Raw genomic sequence first — 19145 nt, 5'->3', positions numbered from 1 at the left:
TTTTTATAGTTACAATATGTCCACTCCTTGGCTATGTTCATACTGACCATCAGATGCAGAAACATTCTTTTTTTTTAAATTGACAATTTACTTTAAAGTAAAGTGCACCCGCCACCGCACATTACATTGTGTGAAGAGCTATTATTTCCGGACGATGTTTGGTGGACAGCGTACTGAAATAAAAGGCATGTACAGTATTTTAACGCTTGTTCTAAAGCACGGGTGTTAACATAACGATGTGTGAACACAGCTGGCGGCATTGCATTGACTTCAATGCTATACCGCCCCTGCAGTAAAGAATGGACTCTGGTTCCATTGCAATCAGCGTCCATTCTTTATGAAATATTACATAGCCTTTTGGTTCTGTATATACTGTACATTACTGATTGCAAGCTAAGCAGGGGTGTAGATGATTTGTGAATATCTGTCATTATTTTTTTCTCTATTGTACTTGCCCTAGCAAGAGCATCTTGCAGAGTTGCAAAATTTATTTTTTATATTTTTGAACAACTTGGCCAAAAATAAAGGTAATTTAAAACTGTTCATGAAAAAAAAAAAGTACAGTATCGGTCACAATGTCTTAAAGCAATACAACGTCCACTGGGACAGTTCCACAGCTCGGACCAGGACTGGGACAAAAGGACCCTACATTCTATGGTAACCCCATAGGCATCCAGTTATTATGTTGCTGGGCGACCAACTAGGGAATGCTACACCTTCAGATTTGTTGCATGCCACATCATGATTTGACAATAACATATATTGTTAAAACTGCTAGAATCTGAATTTCTTTAGCCCTGGCAGTTAGTGCAGAGGCCCTGCTGTCATTCTGACAGCTGAACTCCTGTGATCTCGACACAGAAGTCCTGTGCCAGGCTGCTAGGCGGCTGCCACTAAAAGGTTAGGGCCTAGCATAAGGCAACTGAGTGTACTAAGTAAAAAAACACATGTATGGGCAGTCACTAAGGGGTTCATATATTTCACATTTTGACAAGTGCCATTGTCATGAGATAATCAATATTATTTTTTACTCAGTTTACTGGTCAGTGGTTTTATTATGCCTGATGGATAATCAATATATGTATGTATATATAATTTTGAAGCATGACTTTTTAGTTGTAGCTATTCAATGTTTTTTTTTTATGATTAAAAACATGTACATTAGGTTAGGCCTGGAGCTTGTACCTTTCATAACAATAAATTAATGGAGAAATTTATCATGAGCTGGGGACATGTTGAATAACATAATTGAAATACCAAATGTGTCCGTGCAACATTTCTAATAAACATGACCTTATGTTCAAAGCCATACACTGTGATTTTTTTATTTTTTTTTTGTAGTAAAATAATTTGTAAAGACAGTCAAAGAACTGTGCAGTTTTAGTTTTATACCTGAATTCCCTGAAATGGAGATCATGTGTAATATAATTTAAATAGCCTGACATGGCCTTATGTTTGAAGTTAGGCTCTCTAGGAGGTTAAACCTATGACAAAAGGTAACATAAATTATGCCCTGGGTGGAGTGTTGAATTTATTTTGCAGCTAAGGTTAAATCTATGTTTACATCCGAAAATCTGTCATGCCTACAGATGGTGAAACAGATTTTTTTGTCTGAAGTAAAATGCAGATAGAAGTGGAGAATTCACTGAAAAATGTAGACTAACTGCTACAAATGGCTTTATGATGCAGTTGGAAACATTGGTTTGTGTTATGGTTGAGTACCACTTGCATGTATCTGTACGGTTGGGTACCACTTGCATGTATATATACGGTTGAGGAGCACTTGTATGTATACTACTTAAAGTAACCCTATTTACATTAAGTACTGTATCTTGTTTACAAGGGAAAGTAAAGTCCCGTGTATATATACTAAAGGATTTACTTGCCAACGATGAAACAACATTGGCAATCTCTACTTTAAAAGAAAAACAAATACAAATGCAAAAAATGCATAATTAAAATACTACAACACTGTCAAGACTGCTCACTTTAAAACAACATGGTTCCCTAGGGGGACTTAAAAAATGTTAAATATATATATATATTTTTTTTAATTAACAAAAAGTAAAATAAGTTTTAAAATAATATATGAAAAATAATCTTCTCATAATAAAAGTTGAACTCCCCTTTTCCTAGTTTCCAAATAAAAAATGTATATATATTTTTTTTTTATAAAAAACAATAGTTATATAAATTAAGCTTTATTGTAGGCAAACTGACCCACAGAAAATATGTAAATTTTACTGTAAAATGCATTGCATAAATGAAGTCATTTTCCGACTGCATAGACTTTACATAGACGTACATTATGTGGCCGTTCAGGTCAGATAACATGACCCAGAAGTAACCATGTGGCTGAGACTTCTCCCAGCTCATTCTCCTGATCAGTCACGGTCTGAACACTCAGACCATGGCCAATCAAAACTTTTGACATATCACTTTAACATGTCAAATGATTTTTTTTCCATGGCAGGTCCTCTTCAAAGGGTAAAGTACACACAAAATCACCCCCCCCCCCCCTCCTCCTGGAGACTAACAATTGATTCCATACTTGTTATTATATTTTTGTCTCCTTCCACCAGTCCTGAACTTGCTGCTTGCTGCCTAGGACACAGAAAACTGTGTGCGAGCTTCTCTTTCCGTCTCTCCCACTTCCCCCACCCTTATTAGATGACTCATGTAAACAGTATCCCTGGGCGGCTCTTTTATAATAGGAGGTCAAGATGCTGATGAACCTGCATTACAGAAAGCAGAAACAGCCTGCCAGGGAGCTGTTTAGACGTGTTTACATGAGCTCACACACAGATTTTTTTTGTCTCCAGCAGAAAGCAGCAGGCTTTGGGAAGGAGAACTGTGGGAAGGAGACAGAAAAAGTAATAACAAGTATGGAACAAATCATCAGAAGGGGGGGGGGGAATGATTCAGCATCTACTTTACCTTACAGGAATACCCCTTTAAGTGTAATTAGGGGGTTAATATCAAGGAGCTCATCTAATAAGTACCGATCGTCTAAAGCAATGAATCTCTTAAAAGTACAGATGCAACATTCTGCTAAATTAGTACTGTGTGCAAATGGCTTGAACAGTGTTTTATGTTAGTGTAGTGTAATGTTATTGTCTACAAAAAAGAATGTTTTATGATTCTTCACCTGATACTAACAATACATGATCCTGTCCCTTTGAAGATCCATGTGGTTGTTTGGTTGGCCTAAACAATGCAAACACCTGTCGTTCTTAATCTGAAGCCAACAATTTTGTCATCAGCTAACATTAAAGCTCTGTATTGGAGAGAATTGTTATGACTTCTGTTACTGAAAGTTAAATGTTAACTGTTAACTTTTGTGACCTGAACAATAGTTTAGGGATGTTGCATGATATTTATTTGCTTTTTGTTTGTTAGTATATTCTAGCTTTTTATGTTTCTCTTTTTTTTGTGGGACATATCAGGCTTTATAATTTTTTTTTTTTACTGTTATTCCAGTAATCCACAACTACAGACAGATCTGGGTCCTGGGGTTTATGATATATTGGTACTTGTTAGTAACCTGGGTATTTCTATCTCCTTCAGGTATAACATAAATGTATTATATATGTATTATAATTTATTGGAGTAGGGTCTACCATTTATTTCTGTGGATCTGTTTTGAGGCAGCTGCCCCTAGCAACTAATCAGATTCCAGGTCCCTTTGAGGGTAGCTTCACACGTACCGTAGCACAGTGGATTCCGCTGCAGATTTGATGTTGTATTCATTCACTTAGTCAAATCAGCTACGGATCAGCTGCAGAAAATCTGCTGTGATACGATACCTGTGAAGCTACCCTGAAAATCAAAGTAGTAATCCTATTAGTTGCTAAGGCTCCTAACTGCCATTACTGCTGGGGAGAGCTGTGAAATTAGCTATGTCATCTGTGTGTGCAGTGTGGAGATTTTCCTAATCATTTCTATGGAGAGATCTTCCCCATCCCCCTCCCCTCCTGTACATCTGGCAAGGACGGGACCTTCGATCTAACCTTCCCCAGCACCCAATGTATCTGTGTGCCAAATTTGGGGTCAGAAGCAGTAGCGGTCTTTGGCACCAAGCACCCCAAGCAATCGCTTGGGGCCCCCAACATCCAGGAGGGGCCCCACGCCCGCTCTTCTCTTGTGCTCAAGACTGCTAGACAGCCTTGCGGCCACAAGAGTGAAGAGAAGAGGAGACACCCGGACCCAGGTGAGTATAAGTGTTTGTTTTATTGTGTTATATACTATATGGGAGGGGGAGCACACAGGGGCCTGTGTAACTGGGGGAGCGCACAGCGGGGGTCTATATAAATGGAGGGAGCACACAGTGGGGCTATATAACGGGGAAAACACAGGGGGGCTATATATAACTGAGGGAGCACACAGGTGGGCTATAGACTACTGGGGCTTCACAGAGGGGTCTATATACTACTTGGGTCAGCACACAGGGGGTCTATATACTACTTGGGGCAGCAGAATGGGGTCTATATACAACTGGGGGAGCACACAGGAGGTCTATATCCAAGTGGGGAAGCACACAAGGGGGCTATATCCTACTGGAGGAGCACACAGGGGGGCTATATCCTACTGGAGGAGCACACAGGGGGTCTATATACTACTGGGGTAGCACACAGGGGTCTATATACTACTAGGGTAGAACACAGTGGGGAACAAAGGGGGTCTATATACTATTGGGGGAACACACAGGGGTGTATATATTACTGGTGGGGCATACAGGGGGTCTATATACTACTGGGGGAACACACAGGAGTCTATATGCTACTGGAGGTCCACACAGAGGTCTATATACTACTGGTGGGGCACACAGGGGGTCTATATACTACTGGGGGAACACACAGAGAGTCTATATACTACTGGTGGGGCACACAGGGGGTCTATATACTACTGGGGGCAGCACACAGGGGTCTATATATAACGGGGAGCACCCAGGGGGGATATATATAACTAGGGGAGCACACAGGGGGTCTATATACTGCTAAGGCAGCACACAGGGGTTCTATATATAACTGGGGGGCACACAGGGGTCTATATACTACTGGGGCAGCACACAGGGGGTCTATACACTACTGGAGGAGCACAAATAGGTCTATATACTACTGGTGGTGCACACAGGGGGTCTATATACTACTGGGGGCAGCACACAGGGGTCTATATATAATGGGGAGCACCCAGGGGGTCTATATATAACTAGGGGAACTCACAGGAGGTCTATATACTGCTAAGGCAGCACACAGGGGTTCTATATATAACTGTGGGGCACACAGGGGTCTATATACTACTGGGGCAGCACACAGGGGGTCTATACACTACTGGAGGAGCACACAGAGGCCTATATACTACTGGTGGGGCACACAGGGGGTCTATATACTACTGGGGGAACACACAGAGAGTCTATATACTACTGGTGGGGCACACAGGGGGTCTATATACTACTGGGGGCAGCACACAGGGGTCTATATATAACGGGGAGCACCCAGGGGGTCTATATATAACTAGGGGAGCACACAGGGGGTCTATATATAACTGGGGGCAGCACACAAGGGGTCTATATACTGCTGGAAGAGCACACAGTGGTCTATTTACTACTGGGGGAGCACACAGGGCTCTATATAATACTGGTGGAGCACACAGAGGTCTATATACTACTGGGGTAACCACACAGGGGGTTTATATACTACTGGAGGAGCCCACAGGGGTCTATATCCAAGTGGGGGAGCACACAGGAGGTCTATATCCAAGTGTGGGAGCACACAGGGGGGCTATATACCACTGAGGGAGCACATAGGGGAGCTATATACAAGTGGGGGAGCACACAGGGGGTCTATATACTAGTGGGGGAGCACACAGGGGGTATATGTAACTGGGGGCAGCACACGGGGTATATACGACTGGGGGCAGCACACAGGGGGTTTATATACAACTGGGACAGCACACAGGGGGTCTATATACTTTTGGGTGAGCAAACGGGGGGCTATATAGAACAAGGGGAACACACAGGTGTCTATACACTACTGAGGAAAGCACACAAGGGGTATATACTACTGAGGGGAAGCATACAAGGGGTATATACACGAAAGTACTCTCCAGCTCGCTTGATTACTTTTAAACCTTTATTGTATAATGTTTAAAAGGCCGACGCGTTTCGGGCTCTCTTGCCCTTATTCATGGCTCTCTGTCAGGAGGTCCCGAGACGACCCATGAATTAAGAAGTCGTCACCCAAAATATAAGGGGGGACTATTCCCTGTCCATGCCCTACAATGATAAAGGAGAAAGGTGAGCAGAGTGGCGTCAGTAGCCCCGCCACAAGAACTGTTCTTGTGGCGGGGCTACTGACGCCACTCTGCTCACCTTTCTCCTTTATCATTGTAGGGCATGGACAGGGAATAGTCCCCCCTTATATTTTGGGTAACGACTTCTTAATTCATGGGTCGTCTCGGGACCTCCTGACAGAGAGCCATGAATAAGGGCAAGAGAGCCCGAAACGCGTCGGCCTTTTAAACATTATACAATAAAGGTTTAAAAGTAATCAAGCGAGCTGGAGAGTACTTTCGTGCTTATACCTTGTTGGATGCCCTTGGGTCCGGGGGTTTTTTCTCGCGTGCTCGTGGAGAGGCATACAGCCATAATAAGAACACCACATTCCATCTAAAGGGACTTTTATGTTGTGAGTGCTGACCACTCTTTGTTTTTTGCAAGGGGTATATACTACTGGCGGCTGCGCACAAGGGGTATATACTACTGGGGGCAGCACACAGCGGTCTATTGTTGTGGAGTGTGTGTCGAGGGGGGGGGGGCAGACAAAACTTCGCTTGGGGCCCCAGAAATGCTAAGACCACCCCTGGTCAGAAGTATATATATATATATATATATATATATATATATATATATTCCAGGTAAATCACTGCGGAACTCCAGATGCAATGAAAATAAATTGTTTCTTTTTCCTACAGGTGCGACATTTTGCTCTTACAATCAGAGCTTTCTCAAATATATTTATTTAACATAAAACCTAATTTTTAACAATAGGTCATTTTCTGATGACACATTCCCTTTAATCAATTGATCCTTCCAACCCAACGGTCTGTGCTTTATCATTAGGTGGCATCTGTTAGCAACACTTGAGAACTAAAGGCTCCACAACATGTTTTGCTGTGTTACCCTCAGGAAGATATGGAGGCTTTAGTCCTATTTGGCATTGGAATAAAGTATCTTTAGAACAGTCCATATAATGCACTGGTACTCCTAAGTAAGAGGTGCTCTTTGTAGCCACACTCCAACCTAGTTACAGTAAATCGTTCCTTAGGATCTGTTCTTAGTCTGCTGAAAATCAATGAATAAATGCTGTTATATACATGACATAAATTTACTTTATATGCAGCTTTTATTACATCTTTGCCCTATATTTTCATTCTTTCATTTTGAGTTCTTTAGTGTATCGATTACACAGGAATTTTAATATTTGAGGTTCACAGAGGCACTTGACTGACAACTGTGTCAGCTTAGTAATTGTTGTCAAAAGTTAGTAACTCTTAAAAGGATTTACTAAATGGAAAATGGCGAAGCTATTGTGCATGTGAAACACTTACAGCAATTAAGGGGTTACCGGTTACTGCCCTTTTTGGGAGATCTGAGGAAGTGTTTTTGTTCTCTCTCAGGAAATTTATGTTAACAAAATATTAGAGCCAGTAGTAGCTATCCACAGGAAAATATAAACAACAGCAATTTCTGGCTCTGGGCAATGTTACCTTTTGAGTAGCTAGAAGCTTCATATTTGTACAGACAGGAAGGTTGAAAGACTGCAGGCCATTGCCATGTAATAGCAGAACGTGACTGGGTCACCTGACACCAGTGGAGCATAAAGAAAAAAAATAGGGATAATACTGTTTGGGATGACGAGAAGGTGACAGATGGTAAAAGTGAGAAAGTGAGAGACAGAGAAGCTGAAACACATTAGGCTAGAGACACTTGTACAAAGCAGACTAGAACGGGAACTAAATTAGGCAGAAAGAAACATTACATTAGAAGCTAAAGTCCGGAACTTGATAGACCGGCAATGATGCAAAAAAGTTATTAGATGCAGTATTAGCTACATTGTTCGATATTGTTGAAGTCACATAGATCACAAAATACTTCTTAAGGGTATAAACCCACACACCGTATATGCAGCATATTTACTGCTGCAATACGCAGCAAACTCGCAGCAAAATCGCAGCAGATTAGATCTAAATAACTGAACACAGCATCAAATCTGTACCAACAAATCTGCTGCGTATTTGTTGCATATCTGCTGCATATACGGTGTGTGGGTTTATACCCTAAGGGTGTGTTCACACGTAACGGATCCGCAGCGGATTTCTCGCTGCGAATTTAAAGCGAGATCCCATGCGGATCCCTGCCCTGTACACTCTGGGCAGACAAACTTGCAAGGTTTTATCCCCATAATGTCTGTTTTATGCTGGTTTGATGCCTAAAACATCCGTAATGCAATAATTAATTACCACAAAGTTATATAGTCTGGTGTAAAGGGTTCTATATTGGACAATGCTATATCCCATATACATTTAGGGTGCCTTCACACACACACACCGAATCTGCAGCGGATTTCACGCTGCGAATTTGCCGCAAAATCCACTGCGGATCCAGTGCCAGTTCATCCCTATGAGAATGCAGTGGGGTTGACATCCCGCTTTGCATGTAAGTTAACCGCCCTCTGGCTGGCGGGGGGTTAACTTACTGTACTCGCAGTGGATACTCTGCGGATCCGGAGTGTGAAGGCACCCTTAGTCATACCAAGGGAACATATACATACTGCAAGTTGTTACTATCCGGAGGTGGACATATCACTTGTGCAGCCTGTTCAGTTGCACAAGGGCCCTGGCCAATAGAGGGGCCTGCCAGACATGCTTTGAAATGCGTAATTCTTGTAATATTTTGTTGATTTTACATCAATTACTACTACTCCCATGATTCAAGGAGTGATATCCACCTGATGCCCTTTAGCACCACCAACATCCTGGACCTTTTTGCATGGTTGTACCTCCAGCCGGCAAAACCTTCTTCTGATTCTCCACCGGGATCCCCCGGCCCCACGGATTGGCTGCAAGAGGCTCTATATTTGATTATGCTATCGGCGTTGTTGGGCTCGAAGCACGACCACCCTAGTTGAGCGGCTCTAAAGCCACCATTCTATTTTGAATTTCCGATTTGCAGTAACACACTATGTGTGCCCCTGGTGTTTTTTAATCTTTTCAGTTTCTACTCTCCTCCTGCACGCTGCTGCTGACAGCTCTCCCCTTCCTGTACTCCACTATCCGGCATACCTTGTGTGAGGAGTAGAGGACAGAGAGCATGTGATGGCAGGGGCTGGAGGGATCCTGCAGAGTTATGGCTGCCAGGGACAGGACTGTGAAGAGGAGCAACAGCAGCAACACTGACAGTGAGTGATTATTGTCAGTGTGTCTGTCAGGCTGCTGGAAGTTGTAAGATAGAGGGTGGACTGTGTAAGAGAAAGCACAGAACTCCCACCCACATCTGATGCTGATGTTTGATTGTAAGTTTATGCCTTTTTTTTTTTTTTTTTGCAAATATTTGTTACACCATCCCCCTTGCAGCAGCATGGTTGTTTTTTCTCTTTCATCTCCCACCTGTGCAGCCACATACAGTACATGTCTCCCACCTGTGCAGCCACATACAGTACATGTCTCCCACCTATGCAGCCACATACAGTACATGTATCCCTCCTGTGCAGCCACATACAGTACATGTATCCCACCTGTGCCCCAACAGTTATTAAGGGCTCATTTGTTCTAACCCCTATAAGCAAGGTTCTGGGGTCACTTACACACTCTGAGGTATATATTCTGATCCCCCACAAAGCATCTATTGTACAATGCACCTAGGACCATCCAAGTACAACAGCTGCCAACACTACAACTCCCAGCATTTAATGCAGTCTGTAGCCCTCAGGATATGCTGGGATTTAAAATACAAATGAGCAGACAACTCAAAGGGTTGTCCTCTAGAAAACTACAACTCCCAGCATTCTCTGAGAGCTTCATTAGTGTGAGGCATTCTAAGAGTTGTAGTTATTGTTATTCTGGGAGTTGTGATCACAGATACATCAGTGCAGGATGGGAAAAGGTCTACATGTCGCTTCTTACGGGTTCTTTATTTGGGTGTCCCCCATGAACAGTTCTATTGGTGGGCCGCAGGTACCCCAGCCCCACACTGGTGCCTGCACAGACTGCAGTACAGTCATTTAGTGGGCCATGGCATCTGTGCTGTGTTGTTGGGCCCTCCCTAGAAACCAGGACACATATACCAGATACCCGGGTGTACATATGTGTTTGCCTTTAAGGCAGAAAGGTGGAGAAATGAATAGATTATAGGGGTCCAAACACATTTTTTGCACAGGGGCCCTTTGCAGTCTGTGTCCGCCCCTGTTAATATCCATGGGGAAACATTCAGTAACTGTGGTATACAGTGGTATACCAAAATCCCTGACTAGAAAACAATTCCTTTTATTGGTAAAAAAAAAAAAAAAAAAAACCCTCAGAGACTTCCTACAAGTACAGAGGTTAGTTAGTGTTTGGGTTTTAAAACCATCAGGAGACAGAGTTACTGCCCATAAGGGCTTTTAGAGTACTATGCCATAACTTTTGGGGGTAACATTTCCCCATGGATAGTAACTATTTGTCTTTATAGTCTTTGGTATAAATAAAGGAATATGAGATGTCACACTGTCCATTTATACTATATTCTTCTCTTTTGCAGATATCCTGGGAAATGATAAAATAAATTTAGCATGAGACCTTGTGGGCTTCAACTTCATTTTAAATGTTCACATTAAGCAGTTTGTAATTAAATATATGATGTAGGGATGCTGTCGTAAGATAAAACATCTACACATTACTATGCACTAATGAATGTTCAGAGAGTAATAATGTCAGTCATTCCTTCCTGAAATTCTGCAATTGCATTAATCTTGATAATCTCACTAGTACTGTATTCCTCATAACAGCACATTCCACTGGACTATATGGCTAGATCCAGTGGGGCACAGGAGCCTGAGTGGTGCCCAGTTTTACTCTTGTATCACTATAACTCAAAAATCAATATAATAACCACAGGATGGATATAATGTTCTGTAGTACATTGCTGTGGTTTTCAGCAGACAATGTAAACCACTAGAGGGCATCAATAATTTATACCTCCGTGTTATCCTAGTTCTATTTGTTACAGTTTGCATAGTAATACTAAAATTTATCACTCATTCTACTTGACTCTAAAGCATGCAATGCAAGAAAATAAGAATTTACCAAAAGACTGGACATATTTAACAGATTAATATATACTTCATTAGGGAGATTTATGAAGGCTGCGCCCTTGGTTTACGCCATGAAGCAGGAGCAGATATTTTCCTGCTCTGTGGCGTACACCAGCCATAATCCTCGCTCGATGGTCAGGTAAGGCTGGGTTCACACTATGTTTTTGCAATCCATTTTCTTCATCCGTTTTTTGCAAGAAGGATAGAAAAAACGGATTAATGTGTGTGCATCCGTTTTGATCCATTTTTCCATTCAATTCAATTATTAAAAAAAAAAAGGATCGAAACTGATCTGTTTTTTTTGTTAATGGACACAAAAATAAGGTTGACTACATTTTTGTGTACGTAAAAAAAATCGGATCCGTTTTGATCCGTTTTTTTAATAATGGAATTTAATGGAAAAAAGGATCAAACACATATGCATCCTTTTTTTCCATCCGTTTTTCATCCTTTTTTTGCAAAAAAAAAAAAAAAAACAGATGAGAAAAAACAAATTGCAAAAACGTAGTGTGAACCCAGCCTAAGGGGGGCACAGCAAGGTGGGCAGGAGGCTTGGCTACTTCCGCACCTCATTTATTAGGGTTAACATCTGGAAACAGGCATAAACCAGGCAAAAGCAGAGTAAGCGTAGATTCTTGTGCCTCTTAGTAAATCCAGCTGGGAAAAGGGGGCAGGGCTTTATCTAAGACTAGTGTATGTGTACTCCAGTCTTGAAAAATGTCCCCCTATATTTTTATTCTTCCCTATCAGCAAACATTGTGTGTGTGTGTGTGTGTGTGGGGGGGGGGGTTATATTGGATTTTAACACAACTCATCCTCTTGTTCTCTGGGAGACAAGTGAGCTTTCTGATAGTAGCTCAATGTGTATGTGGGGATAAGGAGAGGTAGCCAATACTTTCTAAACTCTACACATTATGCCAGTTTTAGATTGAATTTATCTACAAAAGTCACATTGTTAATATCACTTTCTACTTTCAACTAGAGATGAGCGAACAGTAAGAGTTTTTTTTTTTTTAAGTCCTGCCTATTCCTAGTGCCTGTCCCTCCCCTTGCATGTTTATTTGCTAAAAAAAACACCAGGGGATGTGGGAGGGCATATCTATTTTTTATTGCGATATTGTTCGAATATTCGAATGCATTCAAATAGCGTGAATAGCGTACTATTCGATCGAATACTATTCGCTCATCACTACTTTCAACATCAGCAGTGTACAGCTCATAGGCGATAGTCTGTTTGCACACATGTCTCTTGTTGGTGTCATTTGATTTATCACAATTGCAATAAAAAAGCGATGATTATTGGCTTTTGGGCCAAGGGGGGCAGTTATATTGGAAACTGTACAGTTTGTGAACTGTTTGTGTGCTGCTGTGGTAAAAGTGTATTATCAGTGAAAACATGGCACCATTGCAAATAAGCAATGTAGAAACTTTAGAGCACCACATACTATAGATGTCAGAGTTAGCTAAGAAAGTGCCCAAATTTATCAATCTGCCTAAAAACCACATCTGTCTGATTTTGCCCATAGCAGCCACTCACAGCTCAGCTTTCATTTTACCAAAAAGCTGAGCTGTTATAGGTTACTATAGAAAAAAACAGACAGATGTGGTTTTTAGGCAGATTGATCAATCAGGGCCAGTGTGTTATGAATGTGTACATAAATCCAACCCAGACCCACAAGTCGTATAAAAACTTAAAAGGTACCTAACCTTTTTGGCTAGGTACATGGTGACTTTGATCAGGAAACAGTGACTTGGCCATTAATAAAATAGCCAAATCTCAGAGAAGTCACAAGTAAGTAACAACGGCATTGGACCTCCATTGATTGACAAAGAGTTGCCTTCTGTCAAAAGTCACATTTTATGCTTTATCGGACAGATGGACAATAGCATGTCATGCAAGAAACACTGGAGAACAATAATCATGCAAGCATTGCTGGAAGAACACAAGCTGGTGGTGGTAGATTTGTGGTCTTGAGAATATTTTTGAGGCATTTTGGTCCAACCTTGCAAGTTACCTCTACCCATATATGCTGATTGTATATCCTGTGCAGATGAGATCTTCCAGTAAGACAATGCAACATGTCACATGCTAGAAAGACTTTTTAGAAGAGTATGAATGCCTTTTAAGCAGAACCCTGATCTCCTAATTCTCCAGACTTGAACCATTTAAGAATTTGTGCAACCAGCTCTGGGATGCATTGCAGTAAGCATGGCTCCAGATATCTGTGACAACCTATCAGGACCTTATTGATTCACTTCCAACCTGTCTAGCTGCTGTCTGTGCAGCACACAATGGCTACTCGCGATATAAGTTGGTCATAATAATGTGACTCAACTGTGTATACTGTATGTAATGTATATGTTTATCACAGTGTTTGCTTCATTTAAAGTGGATGTATATTTTTGGCTATTTTTATAAGAATTTCAGAAAGTTAGAAATTTAACTTCATCTAAAAAAAAAAAAAAAAGGAAAGCCTGCTTTAGGCTATGTTCACACTATGTAAAATAACGGCCGTTGTTTTCACAGGCCGGACTTTTGCGCTCGAAACTACAGCCGTGGAATTACGAGCGTACGGGCTAATCGCAAAACTACGGTCGTTGTTTAATTTTGCTTCCTAGCATGTTTTTAAGCAGGCTGAAACAGGTCATTTACTTTAAATACTGCGCCCAGCCCGAGAAACCACTTAGAAATTTTTTTACATCGAAATTAAGTTTAATTCGGCAGATGTAAGTTTTACGTTCGCGGCTGCATTGAAATCCACGGCCGTTGTTGCAGTATTACCGGACAGAAATAATTGACATGTTCATTTTTCACGGGGACGTATATACAACGGCCGGTATCTAATACGTAGGGTACATTCAACAGCCGTAGTTACTTTGCATTGCATTCATAATAGGGAACCTCAAAACAACGGCCATAGTTTTACGGCGAGGACTACGGACGTTGTTTTACATCGTGTAAACATAACCTTAGAATGAATCTGACCCTAGCAGTTATGGTTAAGGGAGAAAATAAAGACAGTGTGGGGATTTATCAAAGGGTAAAATATACACCGATGGAAACTGCCAATAACAGCCAATCACAGCTCAGCTTTCAGCGCTGGTAAAATTAAAGCTGAGCTGTGATTGGTTGATGTGTGCAATTCACACCAGTTTATATTTTACACCCTTTGATAAATCTGGACCTGTATTTGTAAAATATCACCACTGTTTTCCAGCTCAGCTGAACAGTCTAAGAGGCAGGCCTAGCTGCAGTGGCACCTCTCCTCTCTGCCTCACCTCAGAGTCCCCAAATCTAAGAAGGAATGACAGCCCACTCCACCAATCACTGACTAAGATGGGATAGCGTCGTAGCCAGTGATTGACTGAGCAGCCTGTCACTACCACAAATGCAATATATCAAATGTTTTGATATTTCTATTGTCAAATTATTTTTATAGTATTGGGCTAAGTTCACACAATGTATGACATCGGCCGTTCTATGACACAGCCGTGTCACAGAACGGCCGCTGTCTGTGAACTTCCAGTACTGCAGTACAAGCCGGATGAATTTCATTTGCTTTGAAATGCAGTCACATACGGGTGTGCCCGCGTTTCAATTAGCCATTTCAGGCAATTTAAAGTCCAGCATAGCAGCCGCACAAAACAGACATGTCAGTTTTTTGTGCGGCCATATTGAATCCCGTCCGGAGTGTATGCAGAGTGTATACACTCCAGCCGGGATTCCATAGAAAACAATGCAATGTTTTTTTTTTTTTAATAAATAGCGTCCGGTGTTGCAATCTGCAACAATGGCCATTAGCAATTGAAAAAATATGTTGTGTTAACCTGGTCTTGCACTGTAAACTTCAAAACTGAAGTGAGCTTAGAAGAGCTTACAATCTGGGGGATACACAATACAGGTGTATTTCATATTTTTTTTCTGGCTGGGGCACACTAGTACTAGGCTGCAACAATGTGAAATCAAACCGTTTGCTAAAGATAACAGAGCCTGGAGAGAATGGCACCAAGTGGTTTTTATGATGAGCAACTCCTTGCATTCTTTTAGTCAATTTCAGCCAAAGAAAAGAGGAACGGCCTGGTATACATAAGAATGTTTCTGGTCAAAACATTAAACAATAAATCAAGGTGTTTCTGTTACCACTTGAAGCATGAAGAGACAAATTATATACGAGATAAAATATTATCAAACCAGAAAGTTATCTGCACACAGCTCACATCCAGCTGAGTCACAAAAGCAAAGGAATAACAATTGCTGTCCCTGGGAGCTTACTGTGTAATTTGGAACAGCGCTGAGACATAGGCTGACTTGGCAAGGTCACACATGGTCTCAAAGCAAAATGTCAGACTTTACCACCAAAGCCTTTACACTTAGGAAAGTGATATTATCAGGCTGCAATCATATTGTCTCTGACTTATAACAGATTTCCAGTCATTTTCCCTGCTGCTAGGAAGTAAATTCTTCATATGTAACACCATTGTAACAAAGCTAGTCCCTGTGTGGCCGTATTCTGGCTGTGCTGTCATTTAGGCTTAAGAATAAAGTTTTTTTTTTTTTTTTGCTGAAAAAATGTTCTGCCTTTTTCTCCAGAAACAGCTCCACTTTTGTCTGTTATTGTGTCAGGTATTGTGGCTTAGTGCTTTACATGAATGGGGCTACACTGTATTAACAAGAACAACAATAGATTATTTTTAGGCTGGGTTCACACTACGTATATTTCAGTCAGTATTGTGGTCCTCATATTGCAACCAAAACCAGGAGTGGATTGAAAACACAGAAACGATCTGTTCACACAATGTTGTAATTGAGTGGATGGCCGCCATTTAATGGCAAATATTTGCTGTTATTTTAAAACAACGGCTGTTATATTGAAATAATCGCCGTTATTTACTGGTATATGGCGGCCATCCACTCAGTTTCAACATTGTGTGAACAGATCCTTTCTGTGTTTTTAATCCACTCCTGGTTTTGGTTGCAATATGAGGACCACAATACTGACTGAAATATACGTGAACCCTGTGAACCCTGTGAACCCAGCCTAAGGCTGCGTTCACACTACGCATATTTCAGTCAGTATTGCAACCAAAACCAGGAGTGGATTAAAAACACAGAAACGGTCTGTTCACACAATGTTGAAATTGAGTGGATGGCCGGCATATAACAGTAAATAACTGCCATTATTTCAATACAACAGCCGTTGTTCTAAAATAACAGCAAATATTTGCCATTAAATGGCGTCCATCCACTCAATTTCAACATTGTGTGAACAGATCCTTTCTGTGTTTTTAATCCACTCCTGGTTTTGGTTGCAATACTGACTGAAATATACTGACTGAAATATACATATACTGACTGAAATATACGTAGTGTGAACCCAGCCCCAAAGTGTACCCGTCATAAAAAAAAATACCTTCTGTGTCTCCATCTGTAACTTCATGTCCAAGCATTTATTATGGCAAGCGAAAGTATGCAAAGCAGCGCAAACTAGGCATCGGGGAGGAGATCGGATTGTAACTAGCCATGGCTTGTCTGTCTGTGCGCTTCATGGAGGGGATCCATTAGAGCATGGGTCTCCAAACTGCGGCCCTCCAGCTGTTGCAAAACTACATTTCCCATCATGCCTGGACAGCTAAATCCAAAGTTTTAGCTGTCCAGGCATGATGGAAGTTGTGGTTTCGCAACAGCTGGAGGGCCGCAGTTTGGAGACCCATGCATTAGAGGCCTCTTTGCCTTTCAATCACCCTGCAGAGAAGGCTGACAGTCAGTACTAGTTATAGCTAGAGATGAGCAAAGCGAGTCTGGCGAATCAAGATTTGCTGCCAATCGCAACGTCAATTCGATTCGTTCTGCAAGTTGCCACTTAAGGAGGTTAAGGAGATTCGCAAAAAAAAAAAAAAAAAAAAAAGGCGCCCGCACATGCTGTCTGAAATGTCACTGGGCAGGAGAAAGGTATTAACCATACTCCCTAGCTCCCCTCTGTGATGTCAGCACCTCCCCCCCTATATAAGGCGGTTCGTTAAGGAGGTTGCCAGTCAATCTGTGTGTGGAGGGGAGAGCAGAATGAAAGCAGAAAGTTAGAGCAGAGCAAGGAGAGACTAAGGGTATGTCCACACAACGAAATCCCAGAGGATCACCCGCCGCGAATTCCGCAACTCGCCCCTGCCCGAGGCCGCACGCATCTCCGCTGGTCCCATAGGCTTCATTCTATGGTTTGGCAGATTCCACCTTCCACCTGAAGAAAGAAACCACTCATTCTTCGGGCGGACAGCGGAATCTGCCAAACCATAGAATAAAGCCTATGGGACCAGTAGAGATGTGTCCGTCCGCCAGCAGGGGCGAGCTGAGGAATCCACTGCTTTGATCTGACATCGTCTTCTCTGGCTCGCCAATCTAGCCACTGTGTCTTCAAGCCCCGCCTCCTCTGGCTGTCAATCATTCTGGAGGAGAGTCGGAGAAGAGGATGCTGTATCACAGCAGCAGAATACTAGGTATGCACTGCTGTGTGATCTGGAAACTAACAGCATAGCTATACCGTAGATGCGTGGCCGATAACAATAAATTAAAAGTTTTCCCCATCCTTAGCTGATTGCTGCCCCCTTTACATGGGGAGATTATCGTTCATAGGAACGTTTCTTGAAGTGCTCTTGGCTGATAATCACCCTGTGTAAAAGGCCCTTTATACTGATTATATTAATGTAGCTAAATTTGAAAAAAAAAATTCTGTCTGTTTTTCTCTGAACCGACTGTAGAGAAAAAAAATTTCCCAAGCTCTTTCTGCTCTCCTGACGATACTCTGGATACACTGCAACCAATAATTGGCCTCACCAGCTGGAACTCAGCAGTAAATAGTGTATTTTGTTATTGTGTACCCAAAACAGGCTATAATGTGTGTATATATATATATATATATATATATATATTTATACCATCTGAGATTTGTATTAATGGAAAAGACCCCCAAATCTCAAAGTTATGGGAAAAATACAGTAATATATCTAAGAAAATAAAAATATCCTATTTCTATAGCTTTTACTATTGTCTCTTGCTGTGTTATTTTCACGTATGTAATAAAACATGACATATTTGACATTTACACTGACCCATTTGTATGTTTTACTTTTGTCATAAAATAGCAACATTTTCTGTAAGACAGTACTGCTGCTAATGAAGTAAAAACAGACAAGAGTCAATCAATCCCTATGGTAACACAAGTGCTCCCCTTGAGATTACATAGAAAAAAATATATATACTACATAGCATTAACCATTTATAGACTAGCGATGATGTAGTGTGTTATAGCCACATTGTACCAATATAAAAAAAAATAAAAAAAATTAAGGCAGTGTTCACATACAGCAGATGAATTGCAGTACCATCACAGTTCTACCACGAGTTTTTATAATTGCACAAAACCGCAATGTTAGTAGCGACATTTTGAAACCTCTCTGCCAACAACCATACTGTGGTGTTACTGCTGCTTGTCCCTGCCTGACCCTGCGTCTGAGGACCAGAACAGATAGATACAAAAATACCCATGTAATGGACTATGAAACTGACCTAAAGAGCAATAACGTCCATAACTAATATTAGTATGAGTGAATCATTCTAATACAATAGGTATTACAGAGTCTCTTTCTGGGGTCATGCACATATTACGGCTTAGTTTTTACAGACTTGTAATTGGGCTGCCATAATGGCACATGAGCTCACTAGGGTTTCCTCTGTTTTCATCTGGACTTCATTTTCAATGGAAAAAAGCATGCTCCATTGGACTTCATGGAAACATACTGTACATA

General features: G+C 41.4%; 1 protein-coding gene across 1 annotated transcript in view; it reads left to right on the top strand.

Annotated features, from left to right (window-relative positions):
- Positions 1 to 19145, top strand: part of SEMA3D (semaphorin 3D) — a 248212-nt gene that overhangs the window by 82759 nt on the left and 146308 nt on the right. The window lies entirely within an intron of this gene.

The sequence above is a fragment of the Dendropsophus ebraccatus genome, chromosome 1, assembly GCF_027789765.1.
Source record: "Dendropsophus ebraccatus isolate aDenEbr1 chromosome 1, aDenEbr1.pat, whole genome shotgun sequence".
In the NCBI taxonomy this organism is placed as follows: domain Eukaryota; kingdom Metazoa; phylum Chordata; class Amphibia; order Anura; family Hylidae; genus Dendropsophus; species Dendropsophus ebraccatus.
The sequence above is the reverse complement of the archived record's forward strand: the minus strand, read 5'-3'. Positions and strand labels throughout refer to the sequence as shown.